The sequence below is a fragment of the Echeneis naucrates genome, chromosome 10 (assembly GCF_900963305.1).
Source record: "Echeneis naucrates chromosome 10, fEcheNa1.1, whole genome shotgun sequence".
Taxonomy (NCBI): Eukaryota; Metazoa; Chordata; class Actinopteri; order Carangiformes; family Echeneidae; genus Echeneis; species Echeneis naucrates.
In genome coordinates, this window is record NC_042520.1 from 7,404,067 (window position 1) to 7,428,919 (window position 24,853).

Here is a 24,853-nt window from a genome sequence, read left to right on the forward strand (position 1 = left end):
TTTTAGTCATTGTAGAGAGCAAAGTTAATTGTTGCTGGCAAACAACGACTGAAAATGACAACAACTGGACTGATGTACCACTTTCTTCTTAAATCATAAAAAGGAGAACAAACAGCTGACACGTTCTGTCTGATTAACAGGAAAAAAAAGTGATTTGGAATGTAAAATGCTTGCTTTATACATACTATTAAAATTGCTAACTGTAGAACCCTTCCACACTGAAGATTCCTATTGTCCACCTGGACTTTTTTACTCATAAACGAGCCAGAAAATGTCTTGTTAATAAGTGCGTTCAGCTTTTTTTTCCATAACACTTAGAACCTTCAATATCCGACGGTACCCTATGTCAAAACCTATGTCTATTAACGGTTAACAACCAGGAAACAGATTTGACAATTTCCGGCAAGAACACAAGTAGAATTACCTTAATTACCCTTTATTCGAGTAGTTACTGTAATGACCCTATATTGTCTGTGAAGCGTGACTTCTCAGCTTTCAGAAACCGATGGCATGGCACAGATAGAGAAAACATTTGTGAACTTGAAGTAATTTGAAGTGTGGTGGCCCCCGGCAGCACACTTAGTTTAGAAGAATTAATTGAAGTTTTTTTTTTTTTTATTTTTTTTTTTACTACTACTTGCAGGCAGTACAAATAGTTTTTATGGAGAACATGTTTGTAGTCAGTTGTTTATTAATACACCCAGCAGAGTAACATTAGCATTTGTAATCACACCTCTGGCCACCAAATGAGTGTAAGTCCAATACCCACTATCCTTCTAGCTCTGCCTGAGGGAAGTCTTTGGCTTTTTCCATGCTTTACTCTGTTCATCAGCTTGTTTTCCCAACTTCGTCTGTTTGCCATTTATTGCTGGGCACGTGTCATGCTGGTGATTTTTAGATGATTTTTTTTTTTTTTCTGATTAAAGCTTCTTGCTGGTGAGGGTGAATTTTGTGGATCAAAATCAGGCTCTGCTAAAAATACATTTACTTGAGTAGTGTGCGTATGAATACGTAAAATTTTTTTGTGAACACTGACAGAGTGAAACGAGGGTATGCAGATGACATGCAGCAACTGGCCCTGGGCATGATTTGAGCAAGTTTGTCCTCTAAGAAGTACTCGTTAATTTAAGCAAAGTTTGTTGTCAAGGACTTATTTTCCTGTGATTTTGAGTAATGTCCTCCCTAGACTATCTGAAGAAAAACATTTCAATTTGAATTTGGCAGTGTCCTAACCACAGCAATGTTTGATCATGATTAGGTAGAACATTCTTCACCAGAACACTGTTTGATTTGCCAAGACACTTATTCAACTACCTATAGAGGCAATATGTTGTTCCATTATATTCTGTTAATACACTGTAGAACAAAAAAAAAAACAAAAAAAGTGCTTCTGTATGGTTAAAAGCAAGTACTTCAACTCGAGTAAAATTCAGAATGAACTTTACTTTTCGTAATATTTGACTGCTGTTGAAATTCCTTTGTAGAGGTGATGGTAACGGCAAAGTCTGGAGATGATTATCTGTAGGTTCATTGCTAAAATGTTTGTTACAGTCTTAATATGAAATACTAATTATACCACTTTGATCCTGTCAAGGGTTGAGTATTTCTTGTTAATTCCTGATGGCATAGTTTTATTAAAGTGTTAATTCCAACATGGGCTGGCCAAAGTGCTGTTTTGGAACTATGATGATTGAATATGATGGTCGAATAAGAATATATATTGATAGAAGTTTCTCAGAAAAAATAAACATAATAGATAGCCTTTGATTCTACAGTACAGTTCAAGGCTTCACTATTGCCTTAAAGTGTTGTTTATCACAACTACTTGCTCATGTACTGTTCTTGGACATGCATGGATAGGTCTTAAAATTCCCTGTCTGAAAAACGATTCATGCCCACCAGCTGAAAATATGCTATTAATATTTATGTGAAGGTTGCGTTATGATGAGAAATATATTGCTGAGTTCATCTTCATCTGTCTCAGTGCCAAATCAGAGCCTCGGCAATGAGACGCAGGATTAATGAATAGATTGCTATAGGAGTCCATCAGGATTTATATCCCTCGTCAGAAACATCTGAATGTCCTCTAATGCCAACTTAGCTGTTCATGATTTAACATGTTTTGTGTCTGCTTTCTTATATGCAGAATCCAGAACGCATTGCATCAATGACTTTTCTCTTTTGTGATGTGAGAACAGAGAGTTAATGATCAAATGGGATATAATTCTTAATAGCAGATTGCAGTTAGACAGGCATGAGCCCCTAAATTTCCATTAACATGGGTCACAGTGGCTGTGGTTCCAAAGAGAGGTAGAACTTAAAATTGTCAGGAGAAGCCAAATTAAGATGGGCTTGAAATTTAAGTGTCAATTGAGCAGTTATGGATAAAATTGGGGCTATTAAACAGTCTGAAAGACTGTGTGATGAATTTAAGTTCTATTTGGGCATATCTTTTATATTAACATAAAGGTGGAATGGGGGAATAGACTCTGGAGGGTTATTGATTTATACTAAAATTGTGAATTACATTTTCAGCAGGCTATCATTTTTGATGAAAATCCAGCAGTGGGAATCTCCCCTGCCCACCAGGTTGAAATAGATAATAATGTATTACAACAGTTTGACTTCAACTGGTTCAATATCCAAAGCTGCTGCTGTGCACCATAATTGGCATTCTGAAAATAGAAATGAATAGCCTCTGTATGGCCTCTTTTGATACTTACAGATGGTGCATTTCATTGGTTGAAACTTGGAGTGTGATTTATGCTGCAACAGGGGGAAGTTTTTAGAGCACGAGATATTTTGCCCAATTGTAATATCAGCAATCTTCCTAATTTCTTTTTGTGCTGATTCTTTCTTTTCTTCCTACATTTGTTTAAAGATATTACGCACCAAGAAATTTCAAGTAAGAATTGTTTTCTGTAATTTACTCATCTTGGGCCATCTCTTAATATTAATTCATAGAAACGTTCAAGTGGCTGCAAAAAACATTTATGCTGTGAATGTTAATTAGTTTCCTATATGACACCAGATAGGGTCCAATTCATGTTGCACTCGCACAAGGACTCTGAAAGGCCACTGTATAACTCATATGCTACAAAGAATTTGAATGCATATGAAACTTCCTACCAGTGTGACATTAGAGTTGCTGTAGAGGTGATTTGTATTTATTAAAACACCAGGCATGAAGTTTGAGACAACCACAACCCCCCCCCAAAAAATACCCAAAACCAATAATAATAAAAACCCTTTTTTTGTAACTCTGAGTGACATATTTTTACACAATAACTTACAGTGGGCAGACAACCGCTTAGGTGCAATATAGTCACAATACATCACTGACTGATGAGAGTTATTCCTTTTAAAAATGTGTCAAGACCTGAGTCTTGGTGCTGCAGAGGCAGTGGTTCGTGTATTTCTTCTGTATTCCTGCTTAATTACAATTTCATATTTGTTGCAAGATGATTGATTCCTTTTGGCTCTCAAGTGTACCTATGACACAACAAATGACACCCACATTTAGGCTGTAGCTTCAGTCATGACTAGCTGGGATAGTCAATAGATTACCCTCCATATTGTTATACGGCATTTTTCATACCTCTCTATTGTTTTTTTTTTTTTTTTTTTTCCCCCACTGATGATGGGCTGATATGTTTGAGGGTCAGTATGATGGTTCTCTGTAGGTGAAATGATAGCAAAGTGGATTGTCAAGTTCCCATAGCGGAATCCGCTTGTGCTTTATCTTCCTCTGTGGATCATTGTGATTTTTTTTTTTTTGGGCTTGTTGAACACCTGAGTTACATACTTAAGTCTATTTTTGTCTTGTTTGATGGTGGATGATGTGAGTTTTAGCTTGCTCATCACCCTTTTTAATATAACACTATATTTTGTCCCACTGTTGTTTGGGATCCATCACCTTTCTTAAGGTGTTGAAGTTATCGCTGATGCATGATAAACTGTTGAGTCCTCTATTTTTAAGGGTTCTCACTATGTGGGGAATGGTGCATCCAATAGTCATATTTGTGATCACTCAATGAATGGGAGTCCAACCGGTGCTCAGCTGACCCTCACTAACTCCAGAGGGCAATACCTCAGGAATTTTTAGTAGGCATATGCTCCACTATGTTCACCAGCTACTGAGTTCCAACTTTGCCTGCATGCCATTTGGTGCTGACTATGTAGTGTAGTGGGTTTACCAGAGCTTTACATTGAAAACAGCTACCCAATGTAGCTTAAAGTGCTATGAGAGCAGTAAAGTTATGGGCTGTAAAACCAAAACAGTGAGCTGAAATGGACTAAAACACTCTTGAGGGCAAATGCTGAGCCAAGTGGATTTTATGCAGGTTGGATTCAGTTGCATTAAATTAGAACACATAATGTTCAACATGAAAGATAATATGCTGTTTAAGCACAATAAAGAAGAATTTTGCTTTCAGTTGACAACTTAACCCTTTAATACTGTTGATTCCTATTGTCCACCTGGACCTTTTGCTTATTGTAATCATAAACAGGCCAGTGTCCTGTTAAGTGTTTTTGCCAATTTTTCCAGAACACTTAGAACCTTCGATGTTTATTAACAGTTAATAATGAAAGAATGGATTTGGCATACACAATGTAAGTGGAATTAAATATTGGCTTTGAAACACAACTTCTCAGCTATCAGTAACCGCTGCAACTTCTCAGATATAGCAAACATTCGCAAACTTTAGGTAATTCAAAATCTGGTGGGTGCCGGCAACGACAGATGCTTTAGAAGGGTTAAAGGAATAAAAAAATCAACCTAAGGCTATTTTAAGAGCCTACTTACTAACTAAACTTAGCTACTAAAAGTAGCCTCTTCTGATTTTCTTTACTCCTCTTCCACTAACCACTGTTTCTAAGAAACTGTCTTTGTTATGAACCTTCCCATTCTTTGAAAGACAACACAGTTCTCTGAAATCACATTTCTTGATTTCTGGGATTTGTCATTTTGAAGATTCTTCAAAGGGTCAGTTTCCTGTCAACGTGTGAAGTTTCCTACTGTGGCTATAAACAACATTCTCTAATCTAAAGTTCCATACTGACTACCTGTTGCCAGTTTAACAAGTTGTAACAGCACATTGGAGTGTAAAAACAATTTAGGAGTACAATGATGTTTTTTGATGTTGTGTTATTGTTATTCTTAGTTTGTTTTTTTTTTTTTTTTGAACACTTACTGGTTACATAGCAAACACCATGAAATGCACATTGATTGCCAAGTGCTGTAAACAAGACCCTTTTTTTTGTTTGTTTGTTTGTTTTTTTTTTTGGGGGAAAAGCTACCCTGCACTATGTCCAATATCCCTTTGGAACAATTTGGCCTTTTCTCACATCATAAGGTGCCTCAGTCTGTTGTACAGTGTGAGATAAAGAATCCAGATGTCCACAGCAAGGAAAACATTCAAGCTCAGGAGTGTGAGCAATCTGTGTGGAAACCTTCACAGACAATGCTTTGTTCATTTCCTCTGTTCAAGGTTTCTGTCTGAAGTGGTTCTTAATAACCTCTACCTAGATAGTTTGAAACCCGGACCAGTGTGTGAATGAGAAGTGGCAGGCACCCCAAACCTGCATTTTGTTTGTGTGTAGTTTCTGGTGTGGCATCCAAGGACATTAAGTAAAGGTCACGTAGATGTTGTGTGGGTGTATGTGTGTTTCTGTGTGTAGAAAGAAAGTGTGTGTGTATGCACGTCTCTGTAGGAATCGGCCATGGGAATGAGAGAGATGAGTTGATGACAATATGTCCTCTTATTTCTCCTTGAGGGTTAGGAGATGGAGGCTCCAGCCAGGCGGAACTGGATGCCTGTCACTCACAGTGGGTGGTGGTGGTGGTGGGGAGGGGGGTATGGAAGGGGGGTTTCTGGGTGGGAAAGGTTGTGCTAGGGCTTCACAGTGCACTGGCCTCATGGGAGCCATAGGCAGCTCTGTGATAGATTGAACTGGGCAGCAGTGTAGACAGTTGCGAACACTGTGTCCTTTGGGTTTTAGTTCCTTTAAAGTCCTTGTATGTTTTAAACATATGTAGACTTGTAGCTTAAAATTCAGTCGGACAGACTTGTGAAATGTATGTATTTGTATGTATGTAAGTGTAACAATCTGAAGTCTCATTGTTAGGTTTACTCAAAATACTAGGTTAGAAAAAGACCTCCATTATGTTGTATTTGAGCAATTGATACAGGCCTTTGGTTATCTCTTGATAATGCCCTTTATTTATTAAATGTACTGTAAAGGCCAGTAAGCCTTTTCTGTGAAGACATTTTGATCGAATCCAAAAGTAAAGCACAGATATTAAGAATAAAGGGGGCAACTACTTAAATATTGCTCCTTTTGCATCTTTGGCATTGTTAGTCTAGTAATTTCTGTTTTTTTATATGACCAGATGTGTAGCTTTTCTAAAAAAAATTCTGAATACGAACAAATTTGTTTTCATTTTAGTGTCATTTACTGTCTTTTTATGGTTGAAGGTGAGGTTTTCTGTTTGAGAGTCATCTTGGGACATTTAGCAGTAGGTGATTACAATAAGATGACATTTCTTAATGTGTTTAAATTTAAGGAGATTCCCAAAATGTACCTAAAAGAAAACTGCAGGTAGTCATGCTGTCTGGTTGCTGAGTCATTCAGCATTAGATCTCTCAAGGTCTTCTCTATTGTAGTGTTCCAACAGTTACATTGTAATTTGTATAATGCCAAAATAGTTGTGACTCCAGACATTTAAAGTAATAGTTTGGGTTATTTGATGTGGGGTTGTGTGAGATTCTTATTTATAGAGTGAATTACCTGCTGAGGTGAATCTGCACGCTGCCAGTTTAGAGGAGCCTGTCATGGATGAATGGGCCAAAAATGGGCCTGAGCTACTTAACAAAATGCCCGCAGGAAAAAAGCCAATATCAGTTCAAGTATATGTTTATTTTGAATGCTTCCACAGACCATCATTTCGTCTTGAAGTACACTTATGTAACTGTTGAACTACTGTATTTCTAAACTTGCTGAGAATATCAGTAGTTTAACAGTTCAAAAACTGTAATTCCAATTAAAAGGTCAGCAATTGCAACATAAATCATGGATTCCTTCTAATTTTGGCATTTATTTGTAGGCATAAAAAAAACAACAAACAAATGAAAAAAACAAAACAAAACTCTTTTTTGTGGCTGGCCCCATCCACAGCAGCAAATCACTCTGTGCCAGTGGTCTTGCCTGCTTCTTTAAACTGGGAGACTGCTGATCTGAATCTACTGCATGTAATACACTGTTGACCTCACACAACCCCATGTCATATAACCAAAGTTATCACTGAATGTTTCATTTATACAGCTTTTACCTGTGGCTTATTGTACAGAATTTACACCTGTTTAGTATTATTTTGTTATTAATTATATTATTGTGCATATATTTTACAGTGAATGCGACCTCTGGCACAAATGTCAAGTGTCTTCTAAAAGAATTACAGAAACAAAAATTTAGAAAATTCAGCTGCAATGACTTTTGTCTCACAGATATAAAAGAAATTGGTTTTGTTTTGTTTTGTTTTTTTTTTTAATTGAAGCACTTAAACTCAGAACAGCTGGGCATAGAAAAGCAGAGTCACTTGATCAATTCAGCTTTGTTGCCAGTGTTGTAGAGGAAACTTTGTCTCTTTTGTTTTATCTCTATCCCTTGTCTCTTCTGCTGGTTCCTTGGCTTCCAGCAGCCTGCAACACACTTACTTTTCAGAGCTCAAGTCTTTTCACACGGCCAGTCACATGAGGACTACTAATTTCTCCCAACTACTCTAGTTGCACTCTGGTTTGTACTCTTGTGTTTATTAGACCTTATTTTCCCAGGAGAAAAGGTGGAACATCTCCTTTAGACACTTTTGAAATTACCATTGCAGAGGTGTAACCTTTTACAATTAGAAGCAAACACTATTTCTGCCAGAATAATTAATCTTTCTCAAGGTAATGACAATTAGAGACAGACACACACACACACACACACAGACAATTTAGTTTCCAAGAAAACTCTTGCCAGGTTTTCACCTACAATTTCCTTGTTTTTCTCACAAAACTTAACACATCAAGCTGAGAGCTGAGAGGTTCTTATGGAGATATTACCTAAAAAGATGTTCTACACGGCTAGAACCAAAGCAGATTTACACCAGGTAGTGCAGATGTAAATGTTTCAGTAGTCACTGACACACACTGTATGGCATGAATATTTGTTACCTAGCAGGGTGATTTGAACAGATTTTGTATAAAATATGAAAGAATGGGAGAGACACAGAGAGAGGAATTTGTGTGGTGTCCTGAGACCATGGGGATTATGCTTGTGGACACTGGTTACCAAGCCTGTCAACTCCCAAGGCCTGGAGAATTCAGATAAATGAAGTAAGAATGGTCTCCGGCTGCCAAACACATGCAGTCTGCTGTTTGGTGATGCCTGCAGAATACAGGCAGCTGGTTCTGGACAGGCACCAGCTTGGAAAATTCAATTTAGAAAATACTGGTCAGTCACTAATGCATCATCAGCTTAGTTGGTACATGGTAAAATGAGCCCACTGGCAGTGCATGACATCAATCACACTGAACACAGCCTGACAGCCAGAAGAATACAGCACACTGCAACATGTTGCAACCAGTGGAAACGCAGTTTGTGGCTGTACATCAGCCATTTAACCTGATCTCTTTGTTTGTTTAAATTACTTTGGAGATGAGTTCATTTCTATGCATGGATATTGGCAATGATAGTGATTTCAGGCTAAATTCTGTGACAAGAGTTATGTATGTATGTATTAAGCAGAACATCAAAAAATAAAACCTGTACCCTTGGTGTGGGCGACAGCCATGGCAAAAGACAAGATAATTTTGAGTTTTCCAGTTGTCCATTCCAACCTCATCAATATGATATCATAACACCTGAAGGGATTTCTTCAAATTTGGTGAAAATGGCTATAATCTAATAGGTGAATTGTTTGGGTACAGACTACAAAGGCTCAAATACCCCTGAGTGGCGAGTTCCTGGTTTAACTTTTCCTTCTCCTTTTATCGCCCCACATTTTTCATTGGTCTTTACAATATTATTTAATAAAAAATGGCCTACAATTCAATACACTTGAACTCCAAAATAATTAGATTTTGGTGGCCACAGGTCAATGTTGAAGTTCACAGTGACCCCACAAAACAAGGTTTTGACCTCTTAAATATGGTATTTGAAAACCACTTGTAGGAAAATGCTATAGTCTCACATGGACTCAACAAAAAATAATTTTATTTTGGTGGGCATAGGTCAAAATTCAAGGGCATGGTGACCTCATAGTTTTGTGAATGTAATATTCACAAAATGATATTTGTAGAATGACCAAGGGCAGTAAACTAATTAAAAATGTATGCAGTAATCATGACAGACTGTAACCCAAGTGTCTATAAGGATTCATAAACAAATGGTGGGAAAAAAGTGAAATTGACTGTGATATTATGTTTAGCAAAACACCTCTGGCTGCTATTCAATGCTGCAAGTCAGTAAGGAAAGATCGTGACCATATTTCTCGCAACTTGGCTGGTTGGTGCAGTCATGAAGCATCAAAACAGTAATTTTAGTTAAATTTAGTCACTAATATATGCCTAACATGGAGATTAACAACCACTCTGTTTTTTGGAAACAAATGCAGAGGAATTTCATCCTTCAACTATAAAGCTGAAGCACGTATACTTGACTTGTCTGGAAACTGACTCCAGTCAGTATATAATGAAAGGACGAAAACTAAGACCTTAAATATAAACATTTCTAAGGCACAGAAACATTCCTGCACTGTAATTTGCACAAGCCTTTTTGGTGGTTTTGTTATTTGTGGAGATAAATAGCTGGATGCAAGTAATTAAGTATCAGTGGCGACATTTACACCCCCTTCCCTTTTCTTTTTAAATCTTCCTGAGGTTCTATTATTAGCATCAACAAACACAGATATGTGTTCTAAATAAATTATTCTCAAGTATTACTATGTACTGCTCACTAGACTGACATGAAAACAAGTCAAACTTATTCTTGATTGTACTGAAATAAATGATATAAACTTGGGTGTCCCACCTTTTGTGCATGTAATCTTAATATTTTTGGAAACCATTCTTATTTTACAATGCAGGTATGGGGTGTATGTATCATTAAACGGAAGCTAAAAGTAGGTTGGCATGGGGTTAAAGTGCTTTTGGGAATTCACCCAAGCAATTAAGCTAAGCGTCAATTTAATGTTTAAATGTTTTGCAGCTGCCAATGCCAAAGGGTAGTTAAGAAATGCTCAGGTCATTAGCCTTTCAAAGACTAAGCTGGAACATGTCAATCTGCAAAAGCTGTATGTAATCATCTTCCTAAACCACATTAACAGTGTAAAAACAAACAGCTACTGGCAATGGACCTCCCTTCTCAGCCAATTTTGTTGTTTCACAGGGAATGATAACTCACCAACACATTGGCAGTGCTTTATCCTTCTCAGATATTTCAAGCAGAGCTTGAGTGGAGTTCAATCACAGAAACACATATAACCGCCTAAAACGTCACTTATAAAAGTCAGATTTAGGAGTCAGCCTCACAGGAGCAGAGAGCAAAACCTTCCTTTTAGTCTCACCATTTAGCACAGATGTTCAATAACTACACGAATCCCCTGTGGATGAAAAAAAAAAGGTCTAAAAATCCCCCACTCACGGAAATATCAAGAGAACAGAATGTAATGCCACCACAGGTTAAAGGAAAGCACATTCAACAAAAAGTGAATTATGACATTTCATCTGAAAAAACAAAACAAAAAAGAAGCCATCCCTGAAGTGCGGTAACGACACGAAACTGATGATACCTAACAGGGTAAGAGCAGAGCCTTTTTTTTCTTAAAATGTGCATCAGACTGTAAAATCATATTAATGTAAGTTTATCTGGATATAGTGAGTTTTTTTTTTTTTTAATAACTGTCACTTTATCATGATCATTGCGACATTTTATATGTATATACAGTACAGGACACACCTTGTCTTTCAAATAAATAGGAAAGTGTGTCCAAAATTTTGGCCGTGTGTGTGTGTATTCTACTTTGGGCACTTTCTATTTATTTATTTCTATTTCTATTTTAATACTTTCTATTCTTGTGTTTTTTCTATACCTGTGGTTGCTGCTGTAAACAACGAATTTCCCATACATGGGATAAATAAAGTACTATCTTATCACTTAAAAAAGAGTCAGTATTCTGTCTTGCCTCACGTTGGTATTGGACAGGTATTTTCAGATAAATGCACTTTATGTTGACATTTTTTTGCCCTTCAAAGATCTCTTCAAAGATTTTTTTTCTAGTGTACCACTTTCAGTTTCTTTGCATTAAGTATTGACCTTAAACCAGAAGACAGTTTTGCGTCGTTTGGCTTCAGGTTAGTTATCTAGCTTGGAGTTCTGAATTTAGTCAGAGTTCAAAAATATTTGTACTGACACGGCTGTCTCTTGATGACATTCAAATAGAAATGAAAACAATCTAAAAATGACAAGCTGTGATTTTACTGAAACCCTGTTTTCTCCCAATTATGTTTAAAAATATGTAAATGAACGCCACATCCCTGCTACAATAGAAAATCTTGCACAGTATACAAACGGAAAACAGGAATTGTTGGTCAACAACAGCCCAGAGCAGTGACTTCACAAAATTTAGACAGGCTGGATATTGTTAAGGAATATCACTAGTCTGGTTATACTTGAAGCTATTTGCTCAAAGAAGGTGTCACTGAAATCAAATGCATTGTTCCAGGCAGACAGCCTCAAAGGCAGAATGACGAACTAGTCGTCATAGAGACAGAGGAAATATGATGCTTGAATAGAAATAACTGCACATGTTTTGAGTCTTTGCTGGAAGAAATTCATGCTGCACAGGGTTGTTCATTTGAAGATTGTCAGATATAATTGTGCAAAGAATGCAGTAGATGCATGACTATGGGAGTCTAGTGGGAGTGGTTCAAACCCTGGCCTAAGGCAGCTGGTTAATCTCCTTAATATTTACATGTCGGCTTTGCTAAATTACAGAGATGACTGAGACTTTGGAGTGAATCAGGTTACTGGTTTTTACCTTGCTCCCTGCATAAGCCCGTTGCCATTTATAGCTCTAATGTTGTGGTAATAAACAGACTTAAATGCTTTGAGTCATCTCATTTAATTGTCAAAATGTCAACCTGTACCTTTAAAGACAGAGAAGTGCAATGTAACCAGTGAAAGGGCTCCCAGGCTGCACTCTGCTGGGAAAATATTCTCTGAACTCTCTATAGGTTAAAAAGTGGAAGAAAGGGGAAACAATACTTTAAAACAACAACAGCAACAAAAAAGACCAACAACCATAAGTTACCTATGAAAAGCTTCTTCCAGCAGGATCATTTTGTTCAGAATAATGGGCCATGGAGATAACTGAGGTTTTGTGGAATGTATGGCACACATCTGCGCAGTAACTTAATTCAACATCTCCAGGACTATCATACTTTTTTATTTTTACTGGATAAATCAATTCATTGCAGAGCCGCTGAATCTTGAAAGTACCCTACCTCTCTACTGTCAACCTACTTGTACCTGAAAGGGGTGAAGTGACCCACTTTCTCTCTTTGTCCCCCACCAACTCTACCACTTACCATGTTTGACCACCTTGCTGTGGTGGACTACAATCTGCAGCTGCTCTTAATTTACAGGAGTTCTGTGCACCCGTTTTTCAACTCCAAATCATGTTTGACTAATCACACCAGTCATTCTAAACAACCTGAACTCTTTCTGGCAATAAATCACCTTGATACATGTTACTGTGCCCATAATAGAGCTGCATTCAGGAGGGAAGGGAAACTAGTTGTGGTGAAGACACTATTGCCAAAAAAAAAAAAAAAAAGACTCAGGGACTAGGGGTCTATTGTTTCATGCGCTTTTTGTTTCTTTGAGCTCAGTAAAAAGTCAAAGTAAAAAACAGAATCATATTTTTTGTACAACTGCTGAAGGAATGTAATGTTGGTTTTCTTGCTTAAAAATACATAGTTTACTTCCCTATTGTATATTCTGTAGGTTTAAAATTTGACAAGATAAGATATGCTATATAAATATGCTGTAACAGTCATCTGTTCAGACAAATGTGACACTGACCAGACCCATGCTGGAAGTTAAATGTTTCAAAATTACATTTAATCAGCGTTTGATTTGCCTTATAAGACTTAAAATTATTTAGCCAACTGAGACAAACTAGGAAGAGAAAATACTTCTCTTTTTCTTCATCTCAACAAATTTGAGAACAAAGGGTTTTCGAAATGTCCAGGAGTGTACTGGGGGTGCAACGGAACAGGTAGCTCACAGTACGATACGTACCTCGGTTTTTGGGTCACGGTTTTGGTACGTGTTTTGTGCATGAAGAAAATGATTTATTAATTTTGTTTGTCAGAACAAGTTCCAAACAATTCTGGTACTGAATAACACTTGAAGTTAACAGTTGGTTAACAAACACAACACTTAATAGTAGACTTGCCTACTACTTACAACATAGCATAAAATATGTATGAAAAATTAAAACACAGAAATGACAATAAAAAACACTTTCAAATGTTGAAGTGCTCCTTAGCAATGACTACTGGTATACATAAATAGTAGCAGTGATGGAAATAACGGCGTTATTTTTTTAAGCACCAGGTCATCTAACTAATTACTATTTCCATTGTTACAACGGCGTTACCGTTACTGAAAATGAAATGTGATGCGTTAGGAAGTGTGAATTGAAGCCAGTCATTGAAGCTGCCATCCGAATTGGCTGTCAGATAGCCAGCATCAAGCTGCAAAGGTTTTTTTTTTTTTTTTTGGGTGGTGGGGGCAGTGTGATAGGTTCGTCACCGTGAGTGGGCGGAGGCACAACAGTGATTGTACATTAACTCGCGGGGGAGGGCTTTCACCTGGACAGTCAGGCGCACACACACCCACACATACAGTTGCCTGTAAAGCAGTAAGCGCTAATGTGACCTGACTTGTACCGAAAACCCGCGGGACATAAGGGTGTATTGTTCCATGCAGGGCGAACTGAACGGTTCGGTATTTTACCGAGTGCCGTTGCATCCCTAGAGTGTCCCTAGAGTTTATCTTCACCTGCCAACTATAAGGAAGAGCAGAGGGTCGTCGCACGGCCTTTAAAGGTTGTATTGAAACACCCAATCCGGACATGACAAATGTTATGACACAATTCAAATTCCACAAGCCAACATGAGACCATGGTGCTTTTCATGCTAGCAAAAAAGGGGCAAATAATATTGAAAAATGAATGAATGAACCTAAACAACAGCAAAAAATTCCACCCATAACTGTGTTGTGCAATTTTTTTTTTCTCCGTGTCATTGTTCCATGCATCATCTTCTCTTTTTTGCCTTTTCCTGCCAAATAACCACTTTGTCAAGCTGAGGACCAATCTGCTCCTTGTCAGAAGTGCTCAATGAATCCTGGTGCTTACTGTTGAGGTGAACGCATTATTTGAATCCATCGGTCTCCTATAATAAAAGGACCGTTGTGGTTTATAAAATATTCATCAAAGGTATCCCCAGGAGACTCTGATGCATTTGGATGCATATCTCAGAATCTGAAGCAGACTTCTGCAGACAATAGATTGCAAGCAGTGACTTTAAGCCTCTGAACTATGAGGCACACAGTAACAGAGGGAGTGACCTCTGTAGTTGATATGTCTCCTTGTCGCTGTGCTGGTTTTCAGCCATTCCACTTCCTAATAAATCAAGAGGAGCACACTCTGGGATCCAGCAGCTAAGTGGCATTTAAGAAACAGCTTGAGAGAGCTGTAAGGCTGCAATTTGGATCATTTAGACGCAAGGCAATAATTTGACCAGATGAATGACATTAACAACACCCGAAAAGTTTTTAACCCACTGAAGCTACTAAAGAGAAAAAAAAAAAAAAAAAAAAAAAAAGTAGTCAAAGTAACATTATGTTAGGTCAGTGAACTTTCTTTGGTTTAAAAGGGCAATTCTTTCCAATGGCTCAGGTTCACTAAATATTGAAAATGTGACACATTTAAATTCATTGGCAATTTACCAACAGATGACAGTAGATAGTTGCAATGCTATTTATCAGCTGTGTATGTAGTACATTTATGTGTGCCAGCTTTTTGCATAAAAATTGTGCATGGAAAGCAATAAAAGCTACTGTACATTCAGCTTCCTGCAATAATGCCAAGATACAGTTCCTGCTACAAATTCCAATAAGTGTCTTCAGCAGACACCCATTTATTTATTCAAAAGGATCAAAGCTGGATTTCAACCAGAGTATGACCACACCTTTCTTTGATCACAATACCGATGATATGGCTTCATCTATGTCTTTAAAAAGTATCATTTATAGAACAAGAAAAGTATGCGTGTAGCAAGGTTGATTGTTCGAACTGTTCTGAAAATAGAGTTGCTGAGAAATATATAGGCTCATAATTGTTCAAAAATTGTTTACACCATGCTTCTGTTTTGAAGACACAATAAAACAGGGAGTGATAGTCCTATGCAGAAACACTGGCCTATCACACTGGGACTATGGGTACTGATGAGAAGCTCTTGGTCTGTTGCCATGGCCCCTGTGTGGGTTGTCAGCACCAGTCTACCCTTCTTTTTAATAACACAGAACAATACTTTGAAGACCCACTGGGGGAAACGCGCATTATGTTCCCAGTGGTGTGGGTCTGTGATTTTACAGCTTAACATTGTCTCATGCTATTAAAAAAAAAAAAAAAAAGTAGGAGCAACATAATTTGAGTGTGTTTTATCCGATCAATACATTATCAAACCTACATGGTCAATCACGGTGAGCAACTGATGAAATAAATGCAAATTTTCATTAATTCATCCATCTATCTTCTACCGCTTATCCGTTCCCGGGTGCTGGAGCCAGTCCCTGCTCACACTGGGCACGGGAAAAGTGAAAAGTGATTTTATTTTATTTTATTTTTTTAAGATTTTCTTTTTTTTCTAATCTGGGTGAATTAACAGGTTGTTTGGGTCATTGTGTGATAAGGCTTAAATATTAATGTTAACTATCACACTCACTCTCAAATATTTAATTAATATATATATATTAATATATAATTAATAATTAATATAATATAATAAGTAATTTAAGTTACTGACAATTTGCCTAGAGACAAATTTAATCATTTTTGCAGTGATAGAGGCCTCAAAAAAGTTTTGCCTTTTACCTTGCATGTTTGGCTTCAGAAGACTGAGAATAGATTACTGAGAAACCTATGATGATCTGAAGTTACAAATATAGCCAGAAGCACCTAAACTGAAAGACGATGTAAAAATCTCTCAGCAGGATTTGATTTTGATATTAATATGTTGTGCGGACAGTATTGCTGTTAATTAAACCCTACAACATTTCACCCAGGCTATTATTTGTTCCTGCCAGACAGCTAATGAGCCCCACATTATCTCAGCAAGGGACAAAAGCCCAGAGGACACGCTGTACTTTAAGGAGTCTAAAGCCATTTCATCTATCCATATTGTTGCTGCTCATATAGGTCAGTGGATCAGTCCTGCTGCCTCTATGAATACCAGGAAAAAGAGCTTGACAAGCGTTATCACCATCAGCTGCCAAAGTGAAGTACATTTTCTTGGCAAATGAGAAACAGTAGACACACAGCAGCTGTCATCCATCATACTTGTAATGAGTGCAGGATAACTACACATTCCAAAAACAGGGAAATCACAAATACTTCAGAGCCTTAGATATTTAAACGTATTTCAAATTAGGACAATATACTGTAAATCGAACACAGAGACCAAGAAGAGCAAGTAGAACTTTCCTTTAATGGGGTTGAGTCAATGTGTATACTAAGGTTAAGCAGTAAAGCTGATTAACATGTTGTTTTATATTGGCCTGCACGGTGGCATAGTGGTTAGTGCTGTTCGTCATCCCAAACATCCCAAAATATTTCCTGAAAGTGTCCTTGAGATAACTCTGTAGTGTTCTAGTTAAGAGTAAAAAATACCCCCACCTTGACCAACTAAAAACTTATAAGCTGCTTATATTATTCACATAATGGTGAACGAGGGCAGCACAGCAGTATGGTGATTAGTGCTGTTGCCTCACAACAAGAAAGTCATGGGTTTGGTTCCCAGCCTAGGGCTTTTCTGTGCGAAGTTTCCATGTTCTCCCGGTTGTAATGTATATTTCTCCAAACTGCCTTATGCAAATAAGGAATGCAAATTAAAGGCTCTAAGCGGAACTTTAGAACTTTAGCCCAAGATAAGCCTCTAGTGCACTTTGTTTAAGTATTACGGTTCATTTCAGATTTCTGCATGTTATGTGATCTTTGGCTTGCTCCTCATATGCAGTGATGAAGGAACTTTGTATGTGACATTTAGTGGACAGCTGTATCCTAAGTGGGGCCTTTTCAAGTCACAAAAAAAAAATCTTGGTGTTTTCTTATGGCTTTGATAAAAAGTAGATTATATGATGTTAGAATCAGTATATACGTAAATTGTTCAGTCTTCCAGCTATTCAACATACTCTATTCAAGCATATGCGACTTGTCTAAGTTTTTTCAGCATTCATGGTGAAATGCAGGAAAAAGTTTTATGGCTGTAGCTCATGTAAATTTTTATTTATTTTGTTTATTTTAAACAATAACGCTTGTTTGAAATTGTACTTATGCAGAACCAAACTGAAATGTACACCAAAGACTCACACCCAGTCTGTTTATGTTCGGATGGTGCACTTTGGTTCTTGGGAGGCCTGTGGTGTTTTCTTCTTTACCAGTCAAACCTCATGTCAGTCTTATTTTGGCCACAGCAGTATAACTTTTAAAAATAAAGAAACTGAGGTAGTTAATGACTTTCCTAAAGTAGACCTATTATGCCAATTTTCTGACCTTTATTTTTATTCTGGGACCCTTGAAAAACTTAACATGATCCACAGTTGAAATGAGGTTCATTTTTGTCTCAAACTGCCTGTTATGCAGCCTCCTAGTGGCACCTCTAACTGAAACAGGTAATATTGGCTGAGGCCTTTTAAAAAGATGTCAGAGGTGTACTGCCAAGGAAACAAGGCAAGGAAGACTTGGCCAGTTAAAGCTGAAAATAGACATCAATTAGGAAAACACTGAAGTGAAGGTTTCACTGAAGTGTGAAACGCCGCATCATCATAACACTAATGTGTCTTGGAGCCAGCATGCTTGGCATTCAAAGGGAATGGAAGAGGGCACTCTGATTGGTTTATTGCATGTTATGCCCAAAACACTTATTTGAATAATTAAGATTATTAAGAGAAGTGCAACCCTTCAACCTTTCTTGACTGTTACGTGAGATAGACATGTCCTAAATGCACCACCCAATGTGGCTCTTTTCAAATTAGAATTCGTGAGGAAGTTAGATTAGAGCTAACTAAAAATCAATGGAGCATAAATGGATGATTGACTGATTCACCCCTGTCACAAGTGTTGCTTTGCTTGCCAAGTGATACATGTAAAGCAAGACACTCTTAGAATTCTTTCACAGGACAATCATGCTAAGGTCTCCTCTCAATGGGGCATGAGCCATGAAACATATTTGATTCATCACATTGAGTCCGCTGTTCTTCTGAGAATGAGAAACTCTCAACATTCAACAATTTATTATACAAGGTCACTTAAATTGAAGATTAGAAGTGAGCTGTCTGAGGAACTTGAGGTTGAGGATGATGAACTTAGTGAAATATTTAGTAAAGTGGAAAAGAAAAAGGAAAAACTAATTGGATTCTACAAAAGTCAAATAAAACTCTTGGAAAATAGAAAAATATTTCTTTGTTTCTCAGAATGTGGTTAATTGAAGTTTTTCTACATCTTCACAAAAGAGATGTGGAGATCTGGATCTCAGCCAGAGTTGGTTTATGGGACTGCTTGTCCAAGGGAGATTATCGCCTATTTCAGGTTTATTCCATTTAAGCATTAAGGAGGCTAATATGCTCTTGTGAATCTTGAATGCAACAGTTATTTATGTATTTATTTTTTTTTGTTGCAGCATTTCCCACTCTGTGCCTCAAAACAGTCTTGTTTGAGCTTTGTAGGCAGCACCTTTCTCCTCGTGGCTTTGTTTTTGCAATGATATGCATTGTCAGTTGTTCGATGTTGTACAGACTTGTGGGGGATTTTTCTTGTGTCAGATCAGGTACACTGCCAACCATGTAGTCATCCCTCAGACGATCAAGGGATCTGAGCTAAATGCTGTTGGAAAGAGCCCGTCACTGTGCTTATGTCATCATATTTTATATATGTTTTATATCATATTATTTATAGGTTTCATTTTTACTTGATTAGCAGTTTAAATTTTGTCATTATGGAGTATTAACAGATTTATTTATTTTATTTTATTTTTTTATTTCCGAACAAGGCTGCAACTTTAAAAAAAAGCATTTTGGTAGACTGTATGACATGATGTTTGTCATTTACAAATCCAATAATAATAATAATAATTCAATTACTTAGGCAGAAATTTTATCCTTGAAATATCCAGCCACTGTGTGATTGTGATTTTTAATTTTATTTTAATCTGATGTTTTATTTAGGGAGGTTTTCCCTGACAGCTGGATACTTCATGGTTGCAGTGTGCCAGACCTTTGTGAATGGAAATGATCAAAATGTTCAGCAATGCCTATCGACTGGTATTCTTCAGCATCTCTTATCTGCCAGAACTTGGAGCAACTCTGGAATGCTTGAAGAGGTAAGACCAATATATCATTGTTCATCAAGTAACTTTTTCTTAAATCAAAGTGTGACGCTTTGAAACTTATCTGATCTGAATAAGACATAAACACAAACAGCTCAACTATTCTTCACAACGTAACTGGGTCTAACTCTCTGACCAGGTATACACTGGTGATGTTGGAACTTTCAAGCTCTCATTCTTGCGAGTAATTAACGTTGCATTAATTCCAATAGGAGTCGCTCCTCCCTCACCCCTTCCCTCATGGCTGCTCACCTCAATCTATACTGCAGACTCTGCAGTGCAGGTGCAGAGATCTTATGGTGCATTTGCACAAACAAACAAACAAAAACAAAATGAATATGAAAGTGGTGCACCCCCACTCTACAATGAATATAGCAGAAACACTGACATGAGTTGACGCTGTGAATCAATCAACGTTCCTTGAATATCAATATAACAACTGTGAGTTGTGGGCAAATGAATCAGATTTATTGGTCTTTTCCACTGGATATTTTGCTACTATTCATAGTAAGAAAATTAGAGTCCTAATGTTAATACGGACTAAAAATGATTGAAGCACATTAGAGCGCCACATGTAAGAGTGCATTTGTTCTATAGAACTTAAATTTGACTCCACATATTACACAACTAGCACTGTAATACCTCTGGAGCAATGCTGTGATGGTAGTAAAAAGCTAAACACAATTGTTGCTGTGTTATATATTCCTCCTGTATGTCAGTGTACTGTGTTTATCTCGAATAATACACCACACAACACCTTTAACCTTATTTTGCTGTACCCTTCTTTTAGCGACATCTCCTTGCCTTATCTTTTCTTTTCCTTTCCTTTTTTGAACCATCACATGCAAAACTGCAGTGATACTAGATTTTAATCTCACAAGGACCCACAAGCTGCATTATTCCGTTTGTCTGCATGACATTTTTGATTCTGTCATTTATAGATTCATGATATCTGGATAGAATAGCTCATCATTAATGTGGTTTATTAGAGCTGTAAAAATGGAGCTGTCTGCATTAGTTTTTCCTGAGGAAGTACTTGATGTGTTGATGAAAGATCCTTCTTTTAAAAGTGTTATTTTTGCAGATTTGTCACTTTTTTCCAAGCAATCTTAAACCCCAAAAACAACAACAACAAAAAAAAAAAACACTAACAAGCCTGGCAGGACTAGATGTATGTCATCAAAATGAGCTAACATCCCAACTTCTAGAGCTGCCACAAGTTCTTTCTCTCACATTTAGGAAAAGGCTTATCAACTGAGGTTATTTGATATGAGATGCAAGATGAAGTACCACACTGAAACCTGCACAGATGATTAAGATGCTCCCTCTCTCCTCAGATATTGAGCCACGTGACTAATGGGGCACACTCACAAAAAATCAATGCAACCTTTTAATTGCTGACAGATATATAGCAGAGCACACTGACTGCATTTTTTTTTTAGAAGAGTTTTACTCATCATTTATCAGACTGCAGGGCAAGAAGGTAGCACCTTTTTTTTTTTTTAATCTAACTCAAACTCAAATGGTTTGAGAAAGGACATATGAACTGAGCATTGCCAGTTTGCTGTTAACTTCTTCAGCATTGTGGCTGTGAATGCAAGTTGGGGCTCTACGCTCAAACTTACTGAGAGAGTGAAAGTGGATGTGAAAGCTCAATCACATTCTAAATTGTACAGCAGAGGAGAGGAGTCTATTTGGCAGCCACACTGGTTGAAACAGAGAGAGATGAGAGAGAGAGAGAAATGGAGTCTGCAAAGAAAAAAAAAGAAAAAAGGCAAACATTTGTGTTTGTTTAAACATCGCACTGTACATACAACATGCTGCACATGAGCTGCTGGTGGATTGGCAAAGTGAAGTACTGGCAATTAAGATGCAGATCTTTTCTACACCCATGTGTTCTAACTTCTAAAAAGAAAATCACAGATGCACTAAGATGTTTTATGGAACAATAAATAACTCCTGGTGGGCTTTGCAGTGCTGTCACGCTCTCTGTAGCAGTCACTGTCGAAGAAGAAGGCAATGTGCTACAACTGCCACAAAGTCTTCCTTCCTCAGGTGCTCCGCTGAACTCCTCTCTTGATTTTCCCAGTCTGCAGTTACCCGCTCTCCAACAAACAAGCGCACACACACACACACACACACTGTTACTTACTGTAATGGTGGATACTGGCTTTCTAATGAATGAATGAGTGAGCCTGATGTGTAAAACCATAAAAGATTATAGACTGAAGGGCAGGTCTCAGGGAAGGTCTTGCTAAATCAGCTATTTAGATTTAAGCCCTGTTGCCTCTCCAGAATATTAATTCCTTCACAGAGTAAACAAACGCTCTTAGGAAAGGTTAGTGTGCCTTGTTTTATTTGTGGAGACCAAAAAAAAAAAAGTATCTACACAATGGAAGATCCGATCATATGGTCAAAATTTGTTTCTTCCTCCCCTGTTGCATGCTGACATCTTGACAAGGAGGAGACTATTGGGTGTACACAACCTATGAGCAATAAATAAACAAAGGGGACCAGGCCTTGAAAAGCCATACACCTGTGACCTGTAGAAAAGCAGCAGGCAAGCAGCAGTGCTCATTAAAGAAGCTGGTCCTGACAGTGAGGCCTTTAAGAGGCCATCAGGAGCGACAACTCAGCAGCTACCTTGGGAGTGGAGAGGGGAAGGCATCAAGGTAGGCAATGCAATTTCAGCTTGAATAATGGAGCACTTTCCTCAGGCATGACATTCATGTATTTCTCAGGCAGTTTTGCCACACAGCCCAACAGCACCTGTGAGCTATTCAAGGTACCCCAAGAAAAACCGGTTTACAGTGTTTACAGGTTCACAATTATTTGGTGCCTGGCTGCTGCTCTGCAGATAATCTTACTCAAAGTGGCTCATGAATTAAAAATGGCTCCATCTTTATCAAATGTAATGATATGAAAATTTGCATTTTCACTGCTACAAACTACAGACATAACGTACATCGCGTTGTAGACTGAACTTTTTCTGAAAAAATTTTTGAAAAAAAAAATTTCACTAAGGCAAATTATTTGTACTTCTATTGGATTCACCAGCTAGATTCCATTTTCACAGAGTTGCTGATGTAAACTAGCAATAACAGAGGATTAATTTACAAGGAGGCACAATCCCCTAGTGAGACTTGTGGCCCAGAACAATAATGAGCACATGGTAAACAGAAAATTTGCCGTAAGCCAAAAGAGAATGCAAAGGCACCTAATTCACACACTGAAATACACAACGCACACTGATGCATATGCGCATAACCACGCCCTCAGACACACAAGCAATGAAAATATTTTCCCCCGGCCTCTGTAACAACATATGTTTGCAGGTAATTAAAAGAAGATCCCAAGCTGGCATCTTGTCATATTGAAATATAATGCATGGAGCAAATTACCTTTCTGTGGTTATTTATACAATGCTTGGGGCACGAGGTCACGTTGCTTTGGTGATCTGTAAGAATAGATGAAAATTGTTTGTGGCTAAAGTCATGCTGTGGGTTTGACCTCTAATTAGACTGCCAAGGTCAAAGTAGGATATGGTATGTGATATAGTGTAGGTTTTTACGTGTGTTTGTGTAGGAGTGTGTTTTTGACTGATAGTTTTATTTAATTGTTCTAATTCCATGCATAAGTTTAACTACTGACTCAGCACAAAACTAATTGAAGCCCGTAATTGATTTGTGAGCTAAATTTTCAGAGTAGAACCAATTAAGTTGTCAATGTTTTTGGTAATTAGATTTGATGCATCATTAGGGCTTCATATGTTTGTTGTGTTCAAAGCTGTGGGTTCTCGGATTTGTCAGTTTGGTTTTTGTATCTTCTTCTTGAAAAGTCCAACTGAGAGCAGAGTATCCATTGTATTAAACCGGGAAGTAATGCACCATACCGCTCTACACCACCTTCTCAGTTATGTTTGACTACTTCCTATTGTGCTCCACCACCTTTTTACTTTTCTTTTAACTGTGAAAAAGATTTGAGTCTAAAAGTCAGCGTGCGCTTCTCATATTCTCAGGTGCTCAAAATCTGTCAAAGCAGCTGGAGGAAAAAGTATGATTTAAAACTAAGTGGAGACTGCATCAGGAATTTTATCCACAAACTAGTTTTTCTCTTGTGAATCTGTTCCTGCACAGTTTCAAAGCTTTACCTTTTCAATGATTACAACTTGGCACCACAGCAACATAGTGGTTACCGCTATTGCCTCACAACAAGGAGGTCGCACGTTTGGTTCCCAGGGTGTACCCGCACAAACCCAATTTGAGCGGGATTGCCTTCAGCAACCCCTGTGAGCTGGAAATGGATAAGTGGTAGAAGATGAGTGAATGAATGATTACAACTCTCATACTTTTGTTTCTTCTCTCCTCTGCTCTTTACTTTTAATCTGCTTCATTTCAAAAGGAAATATTCTACATTTTTCTTAACCACATTTGTGCAATTGTTGGTTACTTTGTAGATTATATCTTAATCTTCCCCAGTAATTTCTTTAAATTCAATCTGAAAAGTCTCAGAGATTATTTATCAATATGATCATCTGTTGCACAAAACAGATCTACAAAAAGTAGATTATAATGTATAGATTAAGATCAGTCTGGTAAAAATGTGTCAATAATTCCAAACCAATAATGCCATATTTTGTATTTTGTTCTGCATCAGGAGCATTCCTACACATACTGTAGTATGTAATATATTTTGATGCTCATAATTATACTGTTGCTTGTAACATCATTTCTGCATTTAAGCAACAGTCCTTTTATTTTTTTAAGTAAAAGATCTCGGTACCTTCCAGCCCTTCCACCACTGGTCTGAAAAATATACAGTGATTATATAAGAACCCCACATACATCGTCTCGAAAGTTAATCTTGATTTGGACACTTGTCTGAGCAGCCTGGAGCTGGGGAAATAATTGAACCACAGTTACGTACTGTATGTATGTCTCTGTTTTATGAAGACTGATATATTTCTTATATTTGACTGGTCTGACACAAGCACATTACTTTAGGTGAATTTGAGTAGTCACCAGAATGCTAATCTTTTTGCTCAAATAAAAAACAACCCCCCCCCACACAACTGTTTCCTAAAATATATTATGTACTCTTCCCTTGGCTTCTGTAACTGTGCTCCGCTGCCCAGT

General features: G+C 37.6%; 1 protein-coding gene across 1 annotated transcript in view; it reads right to left on the minus strand.

The window, feature by feature from the left end:
* Positions 1 to 24,853, minus strand: part of tnmd (tenomodulin) — a 54,420-nt gene that overhangs the window by 25,037 nt on the left and 4,530 nt on the right. The window lies entirely within an intron of this gene.